At 41.2% G+C, this 6742-nt stretch overlaps 1 protein-coding gene across 10 annotated transcripts in view; it reads left to right on the top strand.

Moving 5' to 3' along the window:
- The window catches only part of kcnma1a (potassium large conductance calcium-activated channel, subfamily M, alpha member 1a), a 131185-nt gene that overhangs the window by 1713 nt on the left and 122730 nt on the right, over positions 1-6742 (top strand). The gene's annotated exons all lie outside the window — the stretch shown is intronic.

Here is a 6742-nt window from a genome sequence, read left to right on the forward strand (position 1 = left end):
GGGGGGGGGGGGGTTCATGTAACCAAACATATAATCCTGCCCATTCCACCACTGAGACCTACTGAAGTCTGGACCCAGACATCAAGGCAGCCCCTTTTATAGTGTGCAAAAACTCTGCAATATTAAATCCCTGGAAACATAATTCCTTCTTTTCACAGCTTTCTATTTTTAAATGTTTGCACAGTGATTGGTTGTAATGTGTTTATGTTGCACATAAAATGTCTTTGTGGATTGATGAAGCTAATGTGTCTGCAGGACTAATATAGACATAGGATAAAAAAGGGGGACTGCCCATTACTTTGCTTGGGGTGGCCTGCATTATGGGTGAATCATGGCTTATATTCACATGTGTGTAAAAGGCTGCTTCATACATGACTCATACACTTGCGTATAGTGTGAGTGGTCCCCTGGCTTAAGAGAGGGCCAGTAAAAAAGGCAATGTTGTTCACAGTGTGCAAAACATTGCCCAGCCTGTTTTATTTCATAACGCCTGTTTGGAGTTAGAAAATATGTTCTTATTTGATACGCAAAAAATCTCTGGCAAAGTGCTGTGACGGTGCCAATCTGTATTTAGCATGTGCAGAGGGGTTGAAAAGAAGAGTGACAATGATGGACGGAAATAAGAGAGAGCAAGGCTGAATGTCTGTGTCCTTGATAAGTTTGCGTTGTATCCAATTCAAATGGATGAGCCGTGTCCCTCCTGCTGCTCTCTCTGCTGTCATGTCCTTTTGGTGGCCTTGGCCCTTTTCTGCCCATTTCTGTTTGGTGTTATGACAGGTGGGAGACTGGGCATAGAGTCATCATCCTTAGCTGGCAATAACTGCAGAAAATAGCCTTCATTGCTCTGCCATGCGGAATGCTGTAAGATGCAATGCACGGGGGTTTGGTTTTTAGATTATGTTTTCTTGTTTCTGAATGTTACCTTGAGAAACACTGAAATAATTCGATGTGATCATTTATCAATATTCAGATGGTATCACATAGTGATGATATGATCATATCAAAGTTAAAAAAATTTAATTAAATCTAACAAAATTATTTGGTGAATGTTTTGTTTTACATTTGTGAAGCACAATAGTGAAACACATTTCTACTGAACGTCCATGTAATTATTTCAAATGCCATTTTGGATAGATTTATGCCATATGCATTGATATCTGAAATACATTTGAAATAATATTTTAATATTGATTTCATTCATATCTCCCCGTGCCACACCCCCTTTATGCACAAAAATAATAGATAATTCTCAATTAAGCTGTGTTTGCTCTAAATTTTGGAAATGACGAACTTCATTACCTTTGAATTGTCCATATTGAAAAGCACAAGCAGGCATGTACATGATATCAGAGTTGAAATGCAATCAGTCCTCTGGAATTCAGATTATTTTAAAGTCTGCTTGAAAAACACTGTCCCATCTTAAAAGCCCATATTTACACTGAGAGATAATTCTGGCCAGTATGCTGTTTAGGCTATTACTTGGCTGTCAGCCTCCTGTCATTTTGTTCTGCCCATGGATCCCAGTATCAGAAATGGCACCAAACCATATGTCATCCTTCATACTTCTCATCGTCTTGCTAGGCAAGTGATGAAAATAAACCATGCAAATATAATGAGGTATCCATCTTGTGACTGCTAGTGGGTATCTGGTTGCATCTCATCTCTTGCAAACGAGGAGAAACGCTAAAAATGAAAGCATGTTTCTGTTGGTGGCTCCCTCTCTGCGTTGTTGTGTTGCTGTGTGTGTATGGAGGGCAAAGCCATCCCGTTAGGTGACTTTGGTAGGCTTGACACTTGGCTGCAGAGGGAAAAGGCTTGTTAGGAGTATTAAGAAGGGGAAACTGGATCTGTGTTCAGCTGACTAGAGCGGCCGGCTAAGTTGGCATGTGTCAGAAACAGGATGCATAGTTGGGTTGGGGGGGGGGGGGGTTTAGGCTTTCTCTGGCAGTACTGGGAACCTGGAATCATAGGCAAGGAAATAGAGGTGGAAACTCTGAGAGAGACGCAGGAGGAAGTGGAAACAGGGGGTGTGAGGGTGATGAAGGGTTTGAGAGGGGGTGTTGCATTGCATATTGTCCTCCTGTGCTCTGCCATTGACACACAGCTGTGTCCTAATTCTTTTAAATGGCCCTCCTCTCTGTTAGGATTATAAGGCAGAGGTCGTGGGTCATAGATATCATACTGGAAGAAGGAACGAGATAAGTCTTGAGTCTATAAAAGATAGAATTAGCCTAATGGTGACTGCAAAGCCAGTAAGTCAGAGGAACCAGGTATAATCACCTTGGTGCTTCTATCTTCCTAAACCAAGACAGAACAATTCTACTGCAGACAAAGAAACAATGTTTTATAGTTCTAGTGTCTCCCGGGTGGACTAAAAAAAGCAAAAACAAAAAAGCAAACCCATATTAGTTCTTCTTACACTCTGCTAATAATGGCAATATTCAAGGCATCATTCATCTGCTGGGTGTTTCGGCCATTTTTAAACCACATGTCAACCACATTTGTAATTTGATTGCCCCCTTTCAAGTCCCCCTGCAAACACCAACCCTCATCCTGCCTGGATGAGCTTCATTATTCTCTTTTTACAGTACAGACTTTCTCAGTAGGGGGTTTCCCACTAAGGCAAAGACTCATTTAGGACAATGCTAATGCATATGCATGACTGGCAGTACTCTGGAAATATAAGCACAACCACTCAAAGATACTGAAGTGGAGGAAACCATGTTGCCAGGCTTGTTACCATATAAGCCTATAAGCCTGTTCTATTTTCTCCTCCCTATGGTCTTGTAGTCTTGCTGAATTTGAGTTTCTCTGCTGTTTTCTGTGCTTTGCTGCTTCACTGCTGTATGGTTATCTAATAGTCTAGTTATCTACTCTGCGTCATGCCACCTCCAGGAGTTCTTATATGACGCCTCTGTTATTTGGGATGCGTGGGGAAGAGGAGTATAGAGGCTTTGCATTGTGGCACCAATCTCTATTCAAACATGAATGGCACCATCATCCTCTGGAGAAAATGTTAAGCATGGCTTTACTTAAAAACTGAAATACTTCTAACTTTACCTCAAACTAAACTAACCTATACTGCATTTTACACTGAATGTTTGTATAGCAACAACAATCAGTGAAATCAAACCAGAAGTTCAACCAACCAGTTGGCCAACAGCCCAGTAACTCTAACTTAACTTACTGGAATTAAACAGGACAAGGCATCAGAAGTGAGCCAACATGGGGCGCCCGAATAGCTCGCCTGGCAGAACTGTCTTTGCTGCAACCAAATCCGACCTGTGGCCCTTTTCTGTGTGTCATCCCCTCTCTCTCTCCCCCTTTCTGGTCACCCTTGAGCTGTCACTATCCATTAAAGGCAAAAAAGGCCCACAAAAATATATATATTAAAAAAAAAAGTGAGCCAACATGAGAAAGGAAATAACAGAATACCTTTTTAATTTTACGAATAGTTATCAGGAAACTAATTGGCGAATGAATCAATATTGCAAGTAATCCTCAGTTGAGGCCCTAATCTATGGCTTTGTGAGCTGGTTGTTTAGACAGCAGGTTAATGTCAGCTATAAACAAGAACTTATATTTCATACTATTATAAGTTTTAATTATGTGACTGACCAATTGTCATGTTGATATGATTTATGAATGACAAAATAATTTATGATGGAAACCACCCATTTCTTCAATCTCACCTCAAATGTTGGCAGTAACTGAGGGGCCTCCACTATGGCTGCCAGCTTTTGTGTTACCCTACATAAGAGGTCCTCCACAGGTGTTTATAAGACAGCTTCATCTTGAGGTGTAAAGGACAACAGTCTGTAGTGCAGTAACAAGCCACTGACACCTGTCACAAAGCAGTAAGAAGGGAGATGGAGTGGTTACACATCAACTGCAAACTGGTCTGAACTGACAACACAGAGGCATTGTACAAGCCAAGTCAGAGTGGACTGTCATATATTAGGAGCCAAAATACACAATGTATCACTGTGTTTTGGTGAGATATAAACAAAATACACCTTGCTCCTCACCTCAGCACAACAGCCTCCCCCTCATCCCCCTAAGGTGCAACATGGAGTGTTTTATGTGCATTTTAGAGCCAACAGCCGTCAGGATTGTACAGTTGTTTTGTACTTAAGTTCTCTGCATGTGAATCGGTGCACATACCTTGACATCTTTTCTATGCATACACTTTTCACAAATATTTTCTGTCACAGACAATTAAACAACTTTGTTTAGCTATTAAATTATACACTCAAGTCTGATCTGAATAATTTCACTTTTAAAAATGTGAGCGGATGGGTGGTTCTTTCACACACTGAGATACTTTCTCTGCATTTATATGGCCCTTAGTACAACTGTTAGATATCTTTATCATTTTATTCAATGCGATTCTGCACGGCCTGAATGTTTGCATATTTTTCACATTTTCTGTCTTTTATCTCGATATCAGATGCTTCCTCCTCTGCATATCTTTTCACAATTTGACTCATATATTTCTATTTAACAAGTGTTAATATTGTAACTGCTATTTTTCCCTTTTATTGTAGATAATTTGTATTTAGCTTATGTTGCTTCTCATCTTTGTTTGCCGCACCACCCCGGTGTCCCCATGGCAATCATGGGATCATTAAACTTTATTTTATCTAATGAGAGTTTGATGTGCTGTGCCTTGGTTCTCCTCACTGAAGGCCAGTTTCTGCCCTTGTGATGTGACTGATAAATAGGTGGGGTGAGGACACATCTGGTGGCTATGTTCCATTTTCTCTGACCCTTGTCCGTCTGCAGTTAGATGGTTCATGATAAAACAAATGTATCATCACTTAACACCTAATAGCTTTAACTTTAAAGGTGGAAAGGTAAATTTGTTTTCTTTAAATCTGTTTTTTAAACCGCAAGGAGAAATCCATCTCATGATCAGCCATCTAATAAGATATGGCAGCCATGGTGAATTTTAATTCATCACAATGCATTTCCCTAATTGAAGATCGTTATTGATTTTTATGCTGTAAGCCCCGGGTTTCACTGCAGAGCAATTAATCAAACCTGAGTTTGAAACCCACCTCAGTGTTTTCATGTGTCTGAGTCTACATTTGTTTCCTGTTGTTTCCTGTTGTGGTAAAATCCAAATCTGTGGCATAGCGAATAAGGTATGCTGGGACACTCTTTAGTGCGCTTACTTTTTAAGTGGAATGGAGGAACTGTTGTGAGCCTGTGTATTCCTTTGTGCTTGGCAACAGACCAGCTGCATTTTGCTGGAGCAGCATAGAGCACACACCCTGACATCAGCTGTCGTTCTCACTAACCTCAGCCCAACTTGGCCCTGCTCGCACACTAGCTTATTGAAATTCTGAGGTAATTGAACAAATAACATGTGCAAAAGACCTGAAGAAATGCGTACGAGTACCACTGAGCAACACAAAACACTTGATGAAGACTTGCTGTGCACACACGGCTGCATTTATGAACACTTCTTTAGTTTTTCATGTCATTTCAGGAATGTGTGTGTAGGCGGACTACTATGTTCTTGTGGCCAGTGGTTGACTTGCATGTGTCTTGTCATGTGTTGTTGACACTTGCTGGGAGTGAGCATGCCTCACAGCTGTCCCAGGGCAAAGCGTGACCAGTTTCCACCGCAGCACGCATGCCGGTCCCCAGCCCCTCTTAAAAGGAGCAGGGCTGCAACTAATGATTATTTTTTTTATCATCGTTTAGTATAAAATGTTAGAAATTTGTTGAAAACTTCCCAGAGCACAATGTGACATCTCCAAATTGCTTGTTTTGTCCAAACAACAGTCCAAAATGTACCAAAGAAATTCAATTTACAATGACATAAAACAGAGGATAGCATCATCTCTTTGATATGGGACTGAAGATGAATCTATTTTAAAATCCAACAAGACAGCACAAGTTGTGTGGGCCTTAGTCAATTGATATTCTTAAATGTATGTGTGTATATGTTGGAATCTTTGCTCTTAATCTCACTAAACTAAACTATGCTTTTAAACAGATGGAAAAATAAATATTATTTTGCAGCAACACACAGCAGATAAAATGTAAGCTTTTACAAACTCGCTCTATCCAGCATCCCTGATTAACTTTCATTTCTCATACTCCTACATCCTCTAACGTGGAATGTGTGACTCATGAGTTATTCTTCAGTGGATATCCTCCCTTTTCTAGGCCCTAATCCCTAATTCTCTCTGCCTGATTTGATGGCCATCTAGGGACAACTGTAGTGTGCCGTGCTGATGTATGGTAATCCACAGACAAGGAGAGGCCATATATCAGGCCAGACTATGTATATCATGAGGCAGACACAGAGGTCAACCCCCCTGTACCCAAACTGTGCTCCCCTGCCGTCATGCTGTTATGTCTTCTTTGGCCAGTCACCGGACTATTAAAAGGACTTCCACGCCCCAGGAACTATTCAGAGGTTAAAGGTTAGAGGGGAAGGGTATACCTGGCTCCACATGGGGGAACAGTGCTAGACTGGCGTTCCCATTGCTGGAAATGTGACTCAAAGGGTCTAAGCCACTTGATCCTTGCCTAGTCAAACTGCCAGTGGAAAATCATTTGCATATAGATCCACTGGTTGAGACCGGCTAGGCTAAGCTGGCAAGGGAGGCCTGCAGGAGGGAGATAGCTAGCTTGTGCCTGGCTAGCCAGCGGGATCATGGCTTATGGTTTCTAGTCTACCAGCTTTCTTCCTCAGCTGTTGTTGTCCTTAAACTGCTTAACATTA

This window comes from Morone saxatilis, unplaced genomic scaffold (assembly GCF_004916995.1).
Source record: "Morone saxatilis isolate NCDOM2014 unplaced genomic scaffold, NCSU_SB_2.0 Contig19, whole genome shotgun sequence".
In the NCBI taxonomy this organism is placed as follows: domain Eukaryota; kingdom Metazoa; phylum Chordata; class Actinopteri; family Moronidae; genus Morone; species Morone saxatilis.